The sequence below is a fragment of the Hyperolius riggenbachi genome, chromosome 3 (assembly GCF_040937935.1).
Source record: "Hyperolius riggenbachi isolate aHypRig1 chromosome 3, aHypRig1.pri, whole genome shotgun sequence".
NCBI classification, from domain to species: domain Eukaryota; kingdom Metazoa; phylum Chordata; class Amphibia; order Anura; family Hyperoliidae; genus Hyperolius; species Hyperolius riggenbachi.
This window is the reverse complement of record NC_090648.1, coordinates 161,012,877-161,034,547: the sequence shown is the minus strand read 5'-3', so window position 1 is coordinate 161,034,547 and position 21,671 is coordinate 161,012,877. Positions and strand designations below refer to the sequence as shown.

General features: G+C 45.6%; 1 protein-coding gene across 3 annotated transcripts in view; it reads right to left on the bottom strand.

The window, feature by feature from the left end:
• AGBL1 (AGBL carboxypeptidase 1) overlaps positions 1–21,671 on the bottom strand; it is an 830,430-nt gene that overhangs the window by 508,534 nt on the left and 300,225 nt on the right. The window lies entirely within an intron of this gene.

Genomic DNA, 21,671 nt, shown 5'->3' with positions numbered 1-21,671 from the left:
GCACGTATTTTCTGGGCATATCTGCCGACATGATTGAATGTATTTTCTGGGCAAATCTGCCGACATGATTGAATGTATTTTCTGGGCAAATCTGCCGACATGATTGAATGTATTTTCTGGGCAAATCTGCTCACATTATGTGTATTTTCTTGAGAAAACCTGCACAATTATGTGAATTTTCTGGGGAAAGGGTCACCAAAACTTGGGCCCACTGTCTTTTGCGTTGCACTTTTCAAGGGAACCTGAGGTGAGAATAATATTGAGGCTGCCATATTTCTCTCCTTTTAAGCAATACCAATTGCCTGGTTGCCGTTCTGGTCCTCTGCCTCTTATTCTTTCAACCATAGACCCTGAACAAGCATGCAGCAGGTCAGGGGTTTCTGACAATATTGTCAGAACTGAGAAGATTAAGCTGCATGCTTGTTGCTGGTGTAATTCAGTTTATTACTGCAGCCAAATAGATCAGCAGGGCCGCCAGGCAACTAGTATTGTTTAAAAGGAAATAAATATGGCAGCCTCCATATCACTCTCACCCCGGGATCACTTTAAATTACAGTTAGCTCCGCCCTTATCCGGTCATTGCCACGCCCATTTTTGCCTCTGCCCACACCCATTTTTTGCCGTGAAGCGCGCCGCAGATTACAGCCACGCCCATTTTTTGCCGCGCCGCACGTCAGGGGGGCCCACAATTGATATTTTGCACAGGGGCCCACTGCTGCCTGTGTCCGCCACTGATTTTCACAGGTTGTACAACAGTAATAAGATCATCCAATATGGGTGACTTCACAACGGAATAAGTGAGTACCCCCTAGGGGAGTTTTTTGTGTTACAGATTTTCTTTAAATACTGATAAATGCCTGCTGAGACAATTAACGATTTTTCTCGCCGCGTTTCGTGAACCATAAGACAAGTAGCGTTCACTTCCTCAGGAGTATTACTTTTCCCGGCTTGCTTGAAAAGTCATGCAAATGTTTTGTGCCTATAATCAAGGATAAAGATATATATAAAGCAGGCATGGGCAAACTTTGCCCTCCAGCTGTTAAGGAACTACGAGTCCCACAATGCATTGCAGGAGTCTTACAGCCACAGTCATGACTCATAAAGGCAAATGCATTGTGGGACTTGTAGTTCCTTAACAGCAGGAAGTTTGCCCGTGCCTGATATAAACAGAGAGATCACAGGGTCTTTTTTTTTAAAGATATTTTGCACTCCCAAGCCCATCACCACAAATTTTGACTAATGCATTGCCAGAAGAATTTAACCAATGTTATACCATTATGTATAAACTGGTAACACATTTAGATTATATCAATGTGACCAAGTGAACAGATAGCATTGAAAAAATAATAATAATAAACAGTGTGCACCATCAAGAGCCACCTGACATGTGCATAAGTGTCCAAATATGTGGCGATCAGCACTGATTCCAAATGTTATTCCTCTAGTTAGTGACAAGGAATTACATACCGTATAGATCTATTATTTCATCAATGTGTTAGTGTAGAAAAAAGCATCTGAAAATGTCCCTAAAGCTAGCCATATGTTCTGCATCAGGTTCTGATCTGGCAAGTGATTGCTATCTCCCTGATTGGAAATCATTGCCCTTTCCCTGATCAGAACTCATTGCCATCTCCCTGATTGGAAACTATTTCCATCTCCCTGATCGGAAATCATTGCCATTTCCCTGATCAGAAATCATTGCCATCTCCCTGATCAGAAATGGTTGCCATATCCCTGATCAGAACTTGTTGCCATCTCACTGATGGCAAATCGTTGCCATCTCCCTCATCAGAAATCATTGCCATCTCCCTGATCGGAAATCATTGCCCTTTCCCTGATCAGAAATCATTGCCATCTCCCTGATCGGAAATCATTACCATCTCCCTGATCGTAAATCATTTCCATCTCCCTGATGGGAAATCATTGCCATTTCCCTTAACAGAAATGTTTGGCATCTTCCTGATCAGAACTCGTTGCCATCTCACTGATGGTAAATTGTTGCCATCTCCCTGATTGGAATTCATTACCATCTCCCTGATCAGAAATCATTGCCCTCTCCCTGATCGTAAATCATGGCCATCCCCCTGATCGGAAATCATTGCCATTACCTTATCAGAAATGGTTGCCATCTTCCTGATCAGAACTCGTTGCCATCTCACTGATGGTAAATTGTTGCCATCTCCCTGATTGGAAATCATTGCCATCTCCCTGATCAGAAATCATTTCCATCTCACGGATCAGAAATCATTGCCATCTCCCTGATCAGAAATCGTTGCCATCTCCCTGATGGGAAATCGTTGCCATCTCCCTGATGGGAAATCATTGCCATCTCCCTGATCGGAAATCATTGTCATCTTACTGTTTAGAAATCATTGCCATCTCCCTGATCGGAAATCGTTGCCATCTCCCTGATCAGAAATCATTGCCATCTCCCTTATGGGAAACGTTGCATCTCCCTGATTGAAAATCTATGCTATCTCACTGATCGGAAATCATTGCCATCTCCCTGATCAGAAATCATTGCCATACTGTTCAGAAATCATAGCCATCTCCCTTATCGGAAATCATAGCCATCTCCCTGATCAGAAATCATTGCCATCTTACTGTTCAGAAATCATGCCATCTCCCTGATTGGAAATCGTTGCCATCTCCCTGATCAGAAATTGTTGCCATCTCCCTTATCGGAAATCGTTGCCATCTACTTGATCGGAAATCATTGCCATCTCCCTAATCGGAAATCATTGCCATCTCCCTAATCGGAAATCATTGCCATCTCCCTTATCGGAAATCATTGCCATCTCCCTGATTGGAAATCATTGCCATCTCCCTGATCGGAAATCAGAGAACAGGGATCATTTTATTACATAGCACCACTCAATTTCAACCAGATTTAAAACAATTGTATCTATAGTCCTAATCCTAAATAGGACTTTCCTGAAATTCTCAGCATGTTATTTTGTATTTAACCCACATTTTATTAGCAAGAAGTTTTAAATCAGGATGATACCATTTATTGGCTAACTAAAAAGAATAAGAATAAGCAAGCTTTCGGCCTTGCAGCCTTCGTCGGGCTTAAATCCTGTTTGCTTGCAGGCTGATAGTACAGACAGCTTTATACATGCAACATCAAAAGGGAAAACATAGTTTTTTTTCAAGCATAAATACATGTCATTAAGATGCCTTAAGTGAAACAGAACATCTAAATTGGGTGAGAGGTTGTTAGCTGAGATAAGAATCCTTGTTTTTACCATGCTCACAGACCTGGGAGTTGGACTGACATAGAGGTATCGTAAATTCTGAGTTCACAAGTTTAGCTATATAGGCTGAGAAAGAGTTTAAATATCATCAGCCTCATAACAATATAAAAAGTTTTTGTCCTTATTCAAGCCCTTGTCCACTTCTTTGAACCAATTTATAAACTTTGTTTCTGCTATTAATCGATCATTTGACGTTTTGAAGCCACCCTTCAGGGCAGTGACACGAAGATCATACATGTTGTGTCCATTGGAACGAAAGTGTATAGCAACTGGGAGTTCAGATTTGGTATCGTTAATAGTGTGCCTGTGTCCATTCATACTGTTGCGCAGAGTTTGTCCAGTTTCTCCCACGTACATAACATTGGGGCATTTAGCACACATGATCAGATATACTAGATTGGTGGAACCACAGGAAAATGTGCCTTGTACTCTGTACTCCTGTTGTCAACCTGGTAACGTTAACTTGTCAGTGGAGTAAATGTGTCTGCAGGTTACACACCTTTTTTGTCGGCAGGGTGAGGTTCCATTTTGTTGAGGCCTATTCAAAGAACTCCTGACAATCATCTGTTTTAGATTGTGTGGTTGCCGATATGAGAAAAAGGGGAGGTTTAGGGAATATCTTTCTCAGTCTGTGATCCTTGTGTAAAATGGGATGAAGTTCCTTAGCAATCCTCCTTAAGATTTCCAGGTGTGGGTTGTAGGTGACAACCAAAGGGACCCAGTCCTTTTTCTGGTTTTGCTTATATTTCAGGAGTTCAGTCCTGGGGATGATGTTGGCTTTCCTGATTTGGGCCTCAGCCATAGGAGGACTGTAACCTTGTTTAATGAAAGTGTTCTTAAGGCGATCCATGTGCTTGTCTCTGTCCATCCTGTCAGAACAAATCCGGTTGTACCTTATAGCTTGGCTGTAAATTATAGAGTTCTTAATGTGCTTGGGATGAAAACTGTCATATCTTAGGTATGTGGGATGGTCTGCAGGTTTGCGATACACAGAGGTTTGTATGTTGTTACCCCTGATGTATATAGTGGTGTCCAGAAAGTTAATCTCTGTGTGAGAGTAGGTAAGTTTCAATTTGATTGTAGGATGGAAGGCATTGAAGTTCCTGTGGAACTGGAGAAGATGATCCTCACTTGCGGACCAGATGATTAAAATATCATCAATGAAGCGGAAGTAGGCCATGGGTTTTATGCGACATGCATTAAGGTATTCCTCTTCGATTTTGGCCATGAAGAGATTTGCATACTGTGGTGCAAATTGTGAACCCATTGCCACGCCCATCTGCTGTAATTAATTTTTTTGTTTGTTTGTTTCTACTATCTAAGGTGAAAGACTACAGTTTGTTTTTTTGTCATCTTTCACACAGACAAATTGTGAACTATTAAACTTTTTAAATTACATTTTCTTCTGCAGGAGTGTTTCTCAAGGTAGCCACCCTCACAATTATTTTTGCAGTTCAATTCCTAGCAAATTCCATCACTGAGAACCTGAGATCTGAGATTTAAAAAAAATTCTTACATACCTGGGGCTCCCTCCAGCCCCCTTCAGCCTGATTGCTCCCCTGCCATCCTCTTCCACCTCCTGGATCCTCCATTATGGCTCCCAGTAAATTCGGGAGTCAGGGCTTACTGCGCATGCAAGGCCTGGTTGCGTGCAAATTCCCTGTCATGCTCCCATCGTCAGGAAAGTACTGTACCTGCGCAATACTACTGCACAGGCGCAGAACACTCCTGGCCGTGGAAGCACAAAGGAGGAGCAAGCATGGCCACACTGCACCTGCGTCGATTGGCCCTGACTGCCCAAAGTTACCGTTAGCTCTAACGTAGGATCCAGGAGGTGGAAAGGGACAGCGGTGGAGCATACATGGCCAAAGGGGGTTGGAGGAAGACCCAGGTATGATTTTATTATTATTATCAGGGGCGTCTGAGTCACTAGGCAACTATAAATTTTTGCCTATGGCGCCGTGGGTCTAAGTGGGCGCCTTCTCGCCAAGTCGCCGCTCTGTGCGTTTGTTTAATTTTTTTTTTCTTCTTTCAGCCAGCCAGGTCGGCGCCGGCTGTGACAGGCAGCTCAGCCTGTGCCCGGCGCCGCCTACTGGTCCGCCCCCTTCCTCTCCTGAGTCTCTGAGCAAGCAGCACGCACATTAGTTCATATGTGCGGTGCCGCCGCCTACTGGTCCGCCCCCTCTCCCCGCCCCCTCTCCCTCTCTGTGCAGACTAGCGTGCGGCCTCCGCACGCTAGTTCGTTTACACGTCGGCGCCGCCCCTAACTCCGCCCCCCGCCTGTCACACGTGTTGCGACGCAGGGACCAGTCACCAGTGCTACCGCCGGCCGGCTACACCTGACTGCGCAGTGTGCGCACAAACTATCAGAGGCAACACACCTCACAGTGAGTGCCAAGATCTGCAGATCTGCTGCTCATGATGATTTTTTTATATGCATCCGGATTCCTGGCTAGCCCTGATTCCGAGGGGCACCTGTCGCTATCTAACCTGGGGGGGTCCCTGTCACTATCTAACCTGGGGGGGTCCCTGTCACTATCTAACCTGGGGGGGTCCCTGTCACTATCTAACCTGGGGGTCGCTGTCTCTAACCTGGGGGATCACTGTCTCTATCTAACCTGGGGGTCCCTGTCACTATCTAACCTGGGGGGTCCCTGTCACTATCCAACCTGGGGGTTGCTGTCTCTAACCTGGGGGTCGCTGTCACTATCTAACCTGGGGGTCGCTGTCACTATCTAATCTGGGGGTCGCTGTCACTATCTAACCTGGGGGTCGCTGTCTCTAACCTGGGGGTCGCTGTCACTATCTAACCTGGGGGTCGCTGTCTCTATCTAACCTGGGGGACGCTGTCTCTATCTAACCTGGGGGTCGCTGTCTCTATCTAACCTGGGGGTCCCTGTCACTATCTAACCTGGGGGGTCCCTGTCACTATCTAACCTGGGGGGTCCCTGTCGCTATCTAACCTGGGGGGTCCCTGTCGCTATCTAACCTGGGGGTCCCTGTCACTATCTAACCTGGGGGGTTGCTGTCACTATCTAACCTGGGGGTCGCTGTCACTATCTAACCTGGGGGTCGCTGTCACTATCTAACCTGGGGGTCACTGTCTCTAACCTGGGGGGGTCACTGTCTCTATCTAACCTGGGGGTCCCTGTCACTATCTAACCTGGGGGGTCCCTGTCACTATCTAACCTGGGGGTTGCTGTCTCTAACCTGGGGGTCGCTGTCATTATCTAACCTGGGGGTCGCTGTCACTATCTAATCTGGGGGTCGCTGTCACTATCTAACCTGGGGGTCGCTGTCTCTAACCTGGGGGTCGCTGTCACTATCTAACCTGGGGGTCGCTGTCTCTATCTAACCTGGGGGACGCTGTCTCTATCTAACCTGGGGGTCGCTGTCTCTATCTAACCTGGGGGTCCCTGTCACTATCTAACCTGGGGGGTCCCTGTCACTATCTAACCTGGGGGGTCCCTGTCGCTATCTAACCTGGGGGGTCCCTGTCACTATCTAACCTGGGGGTCCCTGTCACTATCTAACCTGGGGGGTTGCTGTCACTATCTAACCTGGGGGTCGCTGTCACTATCTAACCGGGGGGTCCCTGTCACTATCTAAACTGGGGGTCCCTGTCACTATCTAAACTGGGGGTTCATGTCACTACACACACTGGGGGTCGCCAGTCACTAACTGAACTGGGAGCTCCTGTCACTACCTGAACTGGGGGGCACCTGTCACTACCTAAACTGGGGGCTCCTGTCACTACCTAAACTGGGGGGCACCTGTCACTACATACACTGGGGGCTCCTGTCACTACCTAAACTGGGGGGTCCTGTCACTACCTAAACTGGGGGGCTCCTGGCACTACCTAAACTAGGGGGCACCTCTCACTGCCTAAACTATCTAGACCAACCAGCCCAGAATCACTGGCAAAAAGGCCACAGCATCACCACCAGTCAGGCCAGCATTTACTTCAACCAGCCAGCCCAGCCACAGCTTCGCCGCCAGCCAGCCCAGCCACAGCATCACCGCCAGTCAGGCCACAGCAGGCCTTCCAGCCCACACATCATCCCCAATCCAGACAAAAATAGTATTGCCAGCCAGGCACAGCAGCCAGTAGAGGAGAATTCAGAAGCCAGGTGAGAGGTGTCTACCATATTAAGGGGGCATTCTGCCCATTTATGTGAAATGCTGTCTATTTATGTGCCTCATGACTGCTGAATTTGTCTTGTTGGGGGCCTCATGGTTACTGGATTTGTCTTGTTGGTGGCCTCATGATTGCTGAATTTGTCTTGTTGGGGGCCTCATGATTTGTTGGGGGCCTTAAGATTGCTGAATTTGTCTTGCTCGGGGCCTCATGATTGCTGAATTTGTCTTGTTGGGGGACTCATGATTTATTGGGGGCCTCAAGATTGCTGAATTTGTCTTGTTGGTGGCCTCATGATTGCTGAATTTGTCTTGTTGGGGGCCTCATGATTTGTTGAGGGCCTCAAGATTGCTGAATTTGTCTTGTTGGGGGCCTCATGATTGCTAACTGCGAGACTATGGGAAAAGCAGAATCATCATCATATGAGACAATAGCATTAAACCTACTTTTTTTTAGCTTTTTAAAACAGAAAATAAAACTGGGGGGTTCTAAAAAAAATACATTTTTCAGGAGTAGGATGGATGAAATTGTTTATCTTCACAGTTTATTTTCAACTTGGATTTTCCATAATGTTCATGTATGAGTTAAAATGTTTGTATTTAGTTTAAATTGCTATTGGCACTTTGCGATTGATAAGTGACTTTTCGCCACCACTGTCCTAATCTAATGTCCCACCATTGCTAAGTTCATGTAAACTTGTCTCCACCCGTGACCACACCCACATTTTGGTCTATGACCACACACATTTTTCGCGCAACGAAGCCCCAATTATTGGGGGGGGTGGTGACTGTGGATAATCAGCACCGGGTGCCAAATACCCTAGGTACGCCACTGCCTCATAGTGAGTGGCGTGCCCCCTCTTGATATTATATGCCCCACTCTCCCCTGGCTGGCCCTGAGATTTGAGTGTGGAGGGGGGGGGGGGGGGGCGCCACAGGTTTTCTTGCCTGGAGTGACAAAGTGGCTAGAAACACCCCTGATTATTATTATTATTAATCTCAGGTACACTTTAAAGGATAGCCGAGCTTAGGAGGGGGGTGGGCTTAGAGGATTAGATTACTTACCTGGGGCTTCTTCGAGCCCCTAGCAGTCTATAAGGTCCTTTGCTGTAGTTCCACTTCCCTCCAGAGTGCCGTTGTCCACTCCAAAAGATCACTGACCACACCTGTGGACGCAGGTTTCTGCACATGCACGTCCACAAGCCTTTCTCAAATGCATTACTGTACTGGGAGCGCTCTGTGCTTGCATCGTTTAAGTCTTCGTGAACTTGCACATCTGCAGAATGCGCACGGCCAGGGGAGTACTATCAAGAGAAGTGTGCAGACGTGCTCATACGTGTGCTGAAGCACACTACCACAGCTTTTTCAAGGGACAGCGGCACTCCGGAGTTCAGCGGAAGTACAGTGAGGGACCTGAAAGACTGCTAGGGGCTGGAAAAAGTCCCATGTAAGTATCTTATTTTCACTCTCTCAGCTCGGATGTCCTTTAACCACCCTGGCGTTCTGATTAAATCGCCAGGGTGGCTGCGGGAGGGTTTTTTTTAAATAAAAAAAAAACTATTTCATGCAGCCAACTGAAAGTTGGCTGCATGAAAGCCCACTAGAGGGCGCTCCGGAGGCGATCTTCCGATCGCCTCCGGCGCCCAGAATAAACAAGGAAGGCCGCAATGAGCGGCCTTCCTTGTTTTGCTTATATCGTCGCCATAGCGACGAGCGGAGTGACGTCATCGACGTCAGCCGACGTCCTGACGTCAGCCGCCTCCGATCCAGCCCTTAGCGCTGGCCGGAACTTTTTGTTCCGGCTACGCTGGGCTCAGGCGGCTGGGGGGACCCTCTTTCGCCGCTGCTCGCGGCGAATCGCCACAGAGCGGCGGCGATCAGGCAGCACACGCGGCTGGCAAAGTGCCGGCTGCGTGTGCTGCTTTTTATTTCATTAAAATCGGCCCAGCAGGGCCTGAGCGGCAGCCGCTGGCGGTGTTGGACGAGCTGAGCTCGTCCAGACCGCTCAGCTGGTTAAGGTATATTCAACACAGATGGCCGTGTGTTTACAATGCAACACACGGCATCCGCGTTGCTGTCCATTCCTATCTGTTAATCCTATACACTGACAATGAAAGGGTCAGCAGATTAACAAAAATGTATGCAGTGGTCGATTGTCACAATACACTGCTAAGTGACAACATCAGTGCAGCCTATGCACTTCAGATGTCCCTGCTTATCGCATACTTTACACATTGAGGTAATGTGCATGGCAATGCGTATGTGATCTTGGCTACATGCAGCTAGAGAGAATGATAGTTGCTTTACTTATTACAAATAAGTAAAAAAAAAATCCGCATCACTTTGATTGAACCTACCAGAAATCTGGGCACCAACATGTTCAATTATTTTGATCGATTTTGACCAAAAATTACTAATGATCAGACAGGTCCCAAAATTCTCAGTCCGTTGGGGTAGGGCAAGAGCAGTGCTTGATCTATGGCCCATAGTGTTGCAATGAAACCTGCTGAAATGTATTGAAAATGTATTTGTGGTATGTGGTAGGAATAGATTGCTCAATTAAATTCTGATCGGAGAGGTATCAATCACTTTGTCGGATTGGATAGTAATCTAGTAGTGTGTGGCTAGCTTTTTGTCAAACAGAGTTTTTTCAGCTCTAATAAGTTACAGCAGCACAGTTCAGCTGTAGTTTGGCTCTAGAGAAACTGTCATACAGAGCCCTCCTTAGCCCTCACAGTAAGAACAAGTAACTCGGCCTAGATCTAAGTAGTACTGAGACTCTACGATCTCACTACAGACCTGATGCACAAAAGACAGATACCTTTAACTGGTATTTATGAGTGCTTACACCAGGGGAGCATGCCTGTTACTACATTAGCGCTGAGCACATTGCTTTGGTGATGCGCAGTGTAACCTTGTTACCATAGCAATGTGACGGCCCTTTTCCACTAGTAATTACAATCGCTAAACACTAGCGATTGTGATTTGTCATTGATTTTTTTGTGTGATCGATTTCGCATACATAATGCACTTGCATTGCAAAATCAATTAAAAAATCGCTAGCGCTTTGTGATTCTGCAATTCAGTATTGCAATCGCTGCTAGTGGAAAAGGGCCCTAAAGGTTACCCAGTAACATGTGTGGTGCCACTTGGCAAGTAAAATTGCAATTCGCTACCTGCGCCTGGTGATATGGGATGGATTTCCAGGCGTTGGGATTACAGCCATCGCTGATAATATTTTGAGATCACTGATAGTCATTGGAGTGGTATTTTTAAAAACAGGTGGCACAGGAAAGTGTGTAAGGCTATGCAGCCCCAAGACTTGTTCCCACTACAGGTGATGCCACTTGGCAAGGCTCCCTCACTGCTGCTTGGTAGAAATTTTCTGCTCAAACTAACAGCACTGATTCACAACAGAATTATGCCAAGGCCGGATTTACCATAAGGCACTGTAGGCACATGCCTACAGGCGCCTGATGATGGAAAGGCAGCTCACTCCCCTCCCCAAGTGCCTTTCTCTCGCCTTACCAATGCAGAGTCCTGAGCTGAGTGTAAATGAGAGGCTACTAACCCGGGTCTCGGCATTCCACTAACCTGATCTCCCTTTAGTCGAGGGCACCTCTTGCTATCTAATACTTGGGTTAATATTGAGGGTATTTCTGGCTACCTAGTACTAAGGGGCATTTGTAGCTATCTATGCTGGGCAAAGGAACAAAGGAAAAGTGACAACTGGGCCAGCCAGGGTGCCAGGACATCTGTGTCTCTAAGCTCCTGTGATGGTTATTCGGGCCTGCAGTATACTCAAAAAGTATCTGGTCAACAGCATTTTAGATCACTGGATATGTGGCCCTGTTTAGTTCCATTACAAACAACCCAACAGCATCTTGGGCAAAAGTGGTGTAAGCACTAACAATGTTTCTGCTAGTATGAGCCTTTACATCCCACTTTAGAGACCCCATTTAGGCAGCCTAGAATACAGTGATAATGTGAGGCACATCATGGAATACAATACAGAAACTAAGTCATAAAGTAAGGCATGCAACTAAAGTTTAAAACTGAAATCCAGCAGTCTGATGTCCATGCTACATATGTGGTATTGTGCAGTACTATTATTTCATTCATCTGGAATCTTTTTTTCATATTGTTTTTGAAGAGGTCATTATTTTTTGTAGAAACACTATAGGGTAACCTCACACACAATACTGGCTCATAACCTTAGTCACATCACCACCTGTGCACCAGACAGAAGATGCCTCTCAAGGGAGAGCCAGTGAGAGTGACATTCACACGTGCCACCCCACTAGCTTTCATGTCATGACTGGACTCTGAGAAATGTTAGTACTTTTAAGAATTCTTTCAGTAGGTTATATTATTGACTTTTATCTTTATAAGAGTGCAGTTAGTTAATGCATGCACATGCATGGTTCCTAGTTCTTGTTGGAAACCATTTTAAATATTCTTAAGGCAGTGACCTTTTAAACAAACTTATGGTGTCCATACACGATACAATAAAAACGTTCGATTTTCCCATTTATTCGATCTAAATGATCGAATCAAATGAAAGTTGAAAATATTTTTTTTTCGATCAAGAAATTCGTTTTGAGAAAAAAACTGAGTGGACATGCTGGAAAAATCTTTATATTCGATCTAACGGAATAATAGAACTGAATTATCTCATCGAAAAAAAATGAAAAATTGTACCATGCCACCTTAAGAAAAAAATTGGTATTTTTGTGTTTGCACCTTGAAGGTGATTCTGTAAAAAGAGATGGACAAGCGATCATTGATAATGTCAAGCACTAAAGAGCTTGTCATGATAACATAGGATTGATATGGCATTGTGTGCCTTTTACTTACGCTTGACTATTGCTGAAATCTTACAGAAATGGTAGTCATTCATGTCGTTTTCACCTTACAAGCAGCTGACAAATTGTCTCCCTACTTGGAAGCACGTTATCACACCGTCTTGAGAAGTTACACTGAGGCAAAGTTACGGTAAATGGAAAGGTCTTTGATTCTTTGTATCAGTATCTATAAAAGATGCTAAATCTGGCTAGAGAAAGACAGACTGTTCCAAGTCATCATGTGATGCCTGTTGCTATAGAAACAGTTATGTCTGATGGTAGACGTTAAGAACAGAGGCCTCATGGGATGTCCGGCTTGTATTCACATCACACGCTGAGTGTGACAGTGTTGGATAAGAGGAAGAGACCTTAAAAAGAATAAATTTCTAAAGTACAGACTCACAGAGGAAAGAAAAAAAACTATTCTGTTTTATGGGAATTTAAACATCACTGAGTTCTGTATGTAAGACAAATGCAGATTGCACTTGGTAATTAATGCAAACGTGACTATTCACAGGCACAGAACATATAGCTATACTTCTACATTGTCTGTATCAAATAAATAGATGATTGAAAATAAATATATTGATTGCAAAAAACACAAGACAACTCTGGGTGGCTTAGATTTAATTTGTAGAAAGCCCCACAGAGGAGAAAGCTGGCAGAGACGTGTGTTCAGCTATAGCACTAGGCATTGGACTTGTTGCACAACAGTCATGTTTCAAAAGTAAGTGGGAGCGCAGAATCCAAAACTTGAATTGAATTGATGACTGCAGCAGTATTATTATTATTATTTAGTATTTGTATAGTAAAAACATCTTCTGCAGCGCTTTAAAGAGTATGTATACTCATGCCACTAACTGTATCTTAGAGGAGCTCACAATCTAATCCCTAACATAGTTATATGCCCATCATAGTATAGGGCCAATTTTTAAAACTTTATCTGTATGTTTTTGAGGTGTTGGAGGAAACCAGAGTGCCCAGAGGAAAGCTCTGAAATTGACCATAAAACGCACTGGAAAACTACCAGATCTTTAGCAATGGATGGTGGATTTTTAGCAACATCCAGCGGTTGAGTGACCTCTAAGCGCATTTTTCTCCCTTAACACTGCCCCATTCCGTTATGCGCCATATGTTGTCCCTCCTACCCCTCTCCATACCAACAAACACATTGCTAGCTGACAGGCTAGTAATTATGAATTTGTAGATATTTGACTGACACCTGTCTCCCAAGGCATACCCCAAAGAATTCCGCTGGATAAAAATAGCGCTGGATGACCTAACCTAACTCTAATCTAGCATTATATATTACCTGATCCCAGCGATCATGTCTCCTCCACTTCCTGGTTCATTTGCAAGTCTCCTGCAGCAAGTCAGCCACCATGCAGAGACTGAAGCTGCACGGTGATTGGCTGGCTGCAGGACATTTGTAAATTAACCAGGAAGTTGAGACACAATCACCCATAACAGGTAATCTATATAGCTACTCTCATACTGAAGACTTGTTTTAGGCTACTTTCACAGTGGGACGTTACAGGCGCACGTTAGAGCAGCCTGTAACGCAGCCCAACTCACAGTAATGAAAAATCAATGGGCTGTTCACAGTGCCCACGTTGCGTTACATTATACGCGGTTTTAGCCGCGTTAGACTGTTTGCACATGCTCAGTAATGTTGTTTTATTGTTTTTTGTGTGCAGGAGAGGAGGAGGGGAGAGGGGAGAGTCCGCTAATTAATATTCACTGCACTGCAATGCCGTTTCTCTTCCTGCTAGCAATGATTCATATGAATCATTCTCTGCCTGCTAGCAATGATTCATATGAATCATTCTCGGTTCTCTGCCTGCTAGCAAGGATTCATATGAATCATTCTCGGTTCTCTGCCTGCTAGCAATGATTCATATGAATCATTGCCAGTTCTATCGAACGAAAACAGCGCACCAAGAGCCGCATAATGCGGCTTTATGTAGCGTCCACCTTTAGCACCACCATGCGTTGCATTAGGGGAACGTTATGCGACCTTAACGTCCCCTGCAATGCAACTTCCCACTGTGTAAGACCCCTTAGGATATTAGTGCAGTGTGTGCTTATACTTAGTTGTGTTTAAAGAATGCCTGAAGTGAGAGGAATATAGAGACTCCCATATCTATTACCTTATAAACAATGCAAATTGCCTGGCTGCTCTGCTGATCCTCAGCCTCTAACACTTTAAATCAATAATGACATGGTGGACTATGTTGTGTGTTTCATGTCTGAGGTTAGATAATTTGCTATTATGCTAAGGAAAAGCTTAGGGTTGAAACAGGGTGTACTTTCTCTTTCAGGGTGTGTCTCTCATGACTGTATCTTCCAATCCATATATGTTAGTGATAGGTATGTAAACAACCAGCGTTGTTATTTTTAATCTACTGTACTTCTTTTAATGGGAAAAAATGCCTATTGGGTGACATAGGCAAACCTAACCTGGGTCAACACAGAAGACAACAAGGAGTGTATCAAAGACAGTGAAGCTTCACATGTTATATAAAACTCAGCCAAGGCAGCTGTGTTGTGTGTCTGTAGTTTGTGTACAGGGGTCCCCCATGCTTTAGCCAGTGATCAGCCACATGGATCAATTCAGCCAATCGCTGGACAAGAGCTTTGTTCTCCCCACTCACTCCAACTGCCAGGTGATGTCACAACCATTCTGCTTTAAAAGCCCTCAACTCATTCACCTGCATAGCAGCAGAACACTTACAGTGTCGGCCCTTCAATGTCGCCCAAAGGATCAGGTACTGATCCATGCCGGGCAACATTCTTCATACATTTGTATTCCTCTCCAGTAAGGCAGGGACTACACTTGAGTCGGCAGAAAACAGCCATGGTTTTCCCATGGATGATTCTTTGCAGTTCTGGCACACTTGGCTGACAATTCAAACCCACAGTGTCACAGCGCTACAGGATTACACGTAATAGGTGGTGCGCGCTATATACAGTTACCAATCCAGTGTAAGAATGTTTCCAATCAAGATAGCTTGCGCTCAGTCCATACAACCAATGGGGGAACTTGCTTCTGCAAGATTTCTCCTGGGCACGGAAACACCTCAGAATTCAAAGGAGATAAAAGAAATGATAGTGCAGACTGCTAAAAACTTTCTTGGCACCCAGCTGGTGTGAGGATACACATATACACTCTACTTGTGAGGTTCAGGGGGCGGGGACCACCATCACCAGCTAAGACACAGGCTCTCCCCTCCAATTCTGATATACTCCCCACTCACCGTCAGCAGGTACTATACACAGCCAGTAGGATCATCAGAACGCTGCCTTCCGCTCAGACCACTTATCACAAGTATGGGCCCAACACTGTTTCCATAGATCATGCACCTCAAAGTAAACAAAGCTTCCAATGTGTAAAAACATACATTTAATCTCTACTAATTAAAAGTAATGCGCGTACATCACAATTTCTTTAAAATGACATGTCACAAGCATAGTACCGATCTCCCCTCCAGGGCCACGGCTCAGCTCGCTCTTGTTTCCAGCGTGTCCGGCGTTCCTCGCACTTGTTGTCCTCCTCGCTGCTCCAAGCCACGCCCTACCGGTTTCGTCACAATGTGTGACTCATCAGGGGCTGTCTGGCATGCGTGGAAAGGACAACTATATACCTCAATGCGCTAAGGGCGGAAGTCCGTAGCCAGGACCACTGTCCCCCTCCGCTTCCGCCCTCATCCCCTACTTCCTGGCTTGCTGCAAGTCATATGACCGTAGTCAAAGCGCAGGCCAGGAAACATCACCACACTATACACCTCCCCCTTCTCTCCTACCCGCACCGCCCTTATTCCCCATGGCAATGCTGCGACACGCCTCCCCCAAGCGTAGTCACAGCGCCGCCAACTACCAACCGCGTCTTAGCCGCTTCCCACAACTGAAGGAGCGATCGGTTTACAAAACATCAGAACCACTGGGAATATTGCCAATCCATTACAATACCACTAACCTATCCCTAACATACATGCTCTAATTATCCCATCTAGTGTGCCCATTGATCCATTATACCTCACAGTAAAAATACAAATAACAATACCAATAACAATAACCTGGCACCCGGTGTCCAAGGCGTCAGGAGAGATGGGTCCCAAGTAGTGTTGGGCGAACACCTGGATGTTCGGGTTCGGGAAAGTTCGCCGAACATGGCCGCAATGTTCGGCATGTTCGGGCCGAACCCCGAACTCCCCGAACATCCCGCTTGTAGGGGCCCTATGGGGTCGCAGGCATAAGGGGGGAGCATGCCCCGATCGCGGGGGGGGTCGGAAATTCCCCCCACCCCCTCCGCTAGCGCTCCCCCCTCTGCCCGCTTCCCCATACAAAAGTTGCAAGAAGTACCTGTGTCCGGGTGGTAGTGGGTGGCTGTCTGGCTGGCAGTGGGCGGCACTATGCAGTGACTAAATGAGGAGGAGGAGTCCGGAGAGTGACGCGTTGAGGGAGGCCGGGCAGCGGGCGGTTCAGCAGTACTACTGCTGAACCGCCCGCTGCCCGGCCTCCCTCAACGCGTCACTCTCCGGACTCCTCCTCCTCATTTAGTCACTGCATAGTGCCGCCCACTGCCAGCCAGACAGCCACCCACTACCACCCGGACACAGGTACTTCTTGCAACTTTTGTATGGGGAAGCGGGCAGAGGGGGGAGCGCTAGCGGAGGGGGTGGGGGGAATTTCCGACCCCCCCCCCGCGATCGGGGCATGCTCCCCCCTTATGCCTGCGACCCCATAGGGGGGCCGTATTCGGCCGAACAGGGCCCTGTTCGGCCGAACAGGGGCCCTGTTCGGCTAGTAATTTGGCAGTTCGGGCGAACGCGAACAGTTTGGCCGAACACCACCAGGTGTTCGGCCGAACTCGAACATCACCCGAACAGGGTGATGTTCTGCAGAACCCGAACAGTGGCGAACACTGTTCGCCCAACACTAGTCCCAAGGTTATAGTAGATTTTAGTCATTCCTCATAGAGTTTATAGACATCATATGAATATCATATACATATATACTACATCTCCATCATCTCCAACTCCATTATATCCACGTCTATTCAAGTTATTATTCAACCCCATTCATTTTACAAGCGCTTACGCTCTCCTCCCCATTGAGTGTATTTGCATGGTTCTGGAGGGCAGATATATCAATATACAGCACATATGGTGTTTAGTCATTAGTCAGAAAGCAATTTATGTCTAAATCAATGTTTAGACCGCCAGGGTGCATTGTTTTCAGTATATAAATCCATTTCGTTTCAGTTTGGCACAACTTTCGTAGTTTGTGACACCCCCTCCAATCCGTTTGTATTTTCTCAATAGCACATGCTTTTAAATGTTTTGGATTACACCCATGTTTATTTTTAAAATGTCTGGATACGCTGTGGTTGTCATGTCCTTTCGTGATTTTATAGACATGCTCCCCCATCCTTTCTTGCAGTGTACGGGTGGTCCTCCCCACGTATCTGTATCCACAATTGCACCATAATAAATACACCACGTGATTACTTCTGCACGTGATGCATTGTTCAATCTGAAACTCCTTTGTCTCATCTTTAGCTGTAAATTTTTTTGTCTTAGCCATAATTCCCATTTTACAAGCCTTGCAGTCTCTACACGGATAGAAACCCTTTAGTTGTGGGTTAAGATTTTCCCCACCCCTTGGGGGATCCACACAACTCGGGACCAATTTATCCTTTAGGTTCGGGGCCCTACAATAAATAAATTTTGGATGCTCAGGTATTACTCTCTTTAGCTGTATGTCACTCATCAGGACTGGCCAATGCCTCCTAATGATTTTCTCCACGGCCCTATGTTGTTGGGAAAAATCGCTTATAAAAGCAAGTTGAAAGCTTTCTCCTTGCTCATTTTGTATCCTATTCTCCAGGATTTTGTTTCTTTCCATTTCCCCTACACTTTTGGCCATGTTTTGTATAATATCTCTTTTATACCCCTTTTCAATGAATTTTTCACCTAGGGTGATGGCTTGTTGTTGATAATCGGCCAGAAATGTACAATTCCGTCTCACCCTAGTGAACTGCCCTCTTGGCACCCCTTTGATCCAATTCGGATGGTGACAGCTGGTGGTTGGTATAAAGCCATTCCTATCTGTTTTTTTGAAATAACATTTCATTATAAGTCTATTGTTGACCTTCATGATATCCAAATCAAGGAAGTGAATGTTACAAGGGTCTGCCTCCAATGTCAGTTTGATGTTAGGGGCAATCTCATTGATGTTCTCCATAAACTGTTCCAATGAGTCTCTATCCCCCTTCCATAGAAATACCAAGTCATCTATGTAACGTTTCCACAGGGTAATGTTATTACCCCCTTTCCTTATGGCCTTCTCCTCCCACACTGCCATATAGATGTTTGCCAGGGAGGGCGCATACGATGCCCCCATGGCGCATCCGTATCTCTGGTTATAGAAGTCTCCCCCATACCAGAAATAGTTATGCGTTAGTGTGAAACGTAATAGTTCTGCCAGAAACAAAATTTGCTTCTCTGGCAATCATCCATCCTTCCACAGGGCCTCCGTAACTGCTTTTATGCCCTCCTCGTGCGGGATATTTGTGTATATAACGATGACACATCTGCCGTTGCCAACATCGTCTCATCGTCTACTTCCAGATTTTCCAAAGTTTGTATCGCATGTTTGGTATCTCGCAGCACTCTCGGTAATTTATCAACCACCGGCTGCAAGAAAAAATCCAGGTATTGTCCTATTCGATGGTTCACTGACCCAATGCCACTAATGATTGGGCGACCTGGAGGGTCCACCAAACTCTTGTGTATCTTAGGAGTTTGATACACTACTGGGACTCTTGGAGCCGTAGGCACCAGGCAGTCAAATTCATTGTCTGTCAGTATCCCTTCGTTTAATCCCTGTCTCAATATCTGTATGAGGTCTCTCTTGTATTTGTTTGTTGGATCGTTAGATAATTTCTCATAGGTATTCTCGTCTTTCACCAATCTATCCAGCTCACCGAAATACTGTATTTTATTAAGTACCACTACCCCCCCCCCCTTTGTCTGCCGGTCGTATCACCAAATTTTTCTCTTCCAAAAGGCTTTTCACTTGCTCCTTAACCCCTGTGTGTCGTCTAATCGGGATCTCTCTGATCTCCTTGTTGACGATATCTCGAAATACATCGATTGCTTTGCAATTTGATTGGGGGTTAAATGTAGAGTTATTCTTCATATTTGAGTGGCTATATGCGGTTACTGGGTTGGCTCTAGTGTTTGGCCCTTCCTTATCCAGAAAATACCGTTTCAGGTTTATCTTCCGCACAAATTTGTGCACATCAATGAACTGATTGAATTTGTTAATATCATTTGGTGGTGCAAATTTTAATCCCTTATTTAATAATTTCATTTCTTTGGCATCCAATTCTTGCCCACTAAGGTTAAATATTCCTTCCAAATTCACTCTCTTCTTTTCTTGTTGCTTTCTACCTCCCCTACATCCCCTTCTATTCCTCTTTTTCTTGAACCTCTTGGGGATTCGTATGTCTCTGTTTGATAGTGGCCTTTCTCCCTGTAAGGGTGATGGTGTTGGCCCCTGCCTAAAAAATACTGTTCATCTCCCTCTCTTTGGGGCCCCAAGTTCTCATATCTGTTATAAATTGGTACACCGTACCTCTCCCCATTCTGATTCGGTGGGGTATATCCTCCATAGTTTTGACGCCATTGTCCCCTTTCTGATGGGCCAAACTGGCCCCTCCCATTATATCTTTGACCCCTTGGTGGGTAGCTCTGGCCTCTTCCACCTCCATTGTTCCCGTATATTCGATTTTGTGTTACATTTTGCCTATACTCTGGTTGTTGATTGATAGGAACTTTTTGTACCATAGCTACCTTTTCGTTTTCCTGATTGGGGACCCCTGTGTTTTCACTCCCAGTTGTTACTTTCTTTTGCCATTTATATGCTGTTTTCGTTTTATATTCCTCTACATCTCTAGCGTATTGTTTTTGTTTGTCTATTATAATTTCTTTTTCACTCTTATTTAATGACTCCTGGATTTTCTCCAGTCGTTTTTTATATTCCTCAAATTCCTTATATGGTTCTAATTTTGTTCTTAATTCCTCAATTTCTCCTCCTAATCGTTCCAATCTCTTCGTTTTTCTTTTTATATATAATTTAATCAGCTGATTCCCACTCTTTTCAAAAAACGTCTCCCATTCCTCATCATTCTCCTCCCCCTCCTCCCCATCATTAGGGGTAACATCCCATCTGAGTTTTTTTGGCACTATTCCCCTCTTATCATATTTATTTAGAGTGGCAATATCCCACCAGGTTTGTTGTTCTTTAACCATAGTAGTATGTAAAGTTTTTAAATCCTGATCCATCCCTCCCCCTCTCCCTCCCTCTGTTCCATCATCCCCAAAAATCAAGTCCAAATTGACTCCTCTGTGTTTTCTCCTTTCAAACAGATCCATTTTAAAGCTGCTGCTTCCAAGTATAATTGCAATTCAAACCCACAGTGTCACAGCGCTACAGGATTACACGTAATAGGTGGTGCGCGCTATATACAGTTACCAATCCAGTGTAAGAATGTTTCCAATCAAGATAGCTTGCGCTCAGTCCATACAACCAATGGGGGAACTTGCTTCTGCAAGATTTCTCCTGGGCACGGAAACACCTCAGAATTCAAAGGAGATAAAAGAAATGATAGTGCAGACTGCTAAAAACTTTCTTGGCACCCAGCTGGTGTGAGGATACACATATACACTCTACTTGTGAGGTTCAGGGGGCGGGGACCACCATCACCAGCTAAGACACAGGCTCTCCCCTCCAATTCTGATATACTCCCCGCTCACCGTCAGCAGGTACTATACACAGCCAGTAGGATCATCAGAACGCTGCCTTCCGCTCAGACCACTTATCACAAGTATGGGCCCAACACTGTTTCCATAGATCATGCACCTCAAAGTAAACAAAGCTTCCAATGTGTAAAAACATACATTTAATCTCTACTAATTAAAAGTAATGCGCGTACATCACAATTTCTTTAAAATGACATGTCACAAGCATAGTACCGATCTCCCCTCCAGGGCCACGGCTCAGCTCGCTCTTGTTTCCAGCGTGTCCGGCGTTCCTCGCACTTGTTGTCCTCCTCGCTGCTCCAAGCCACGCCCTACCGGTTTCGTCACAATGTGTGACTCATCAGGGGCTGTCTGGCATGCGTGGAAAGGACAACTATATACCTCAATGCGCTAAGGGCGGAAGTCCGTAGCCAGGACCACTGTCCCCCTCCGCTTCCGCCCTCATCCCCTACTTCCTGGCTTGCTGCAAGTCATATGACCGTAGTCAAAGCGCAGGCCAGGAAACATCACCACACTATACACCTCCCCCTTCTCTCCTACCCGCACCGCCCTTATTCCCCATGGCAATGCTGCGACACGCCTCCCCCAAGCGTAGTCACAGCGCC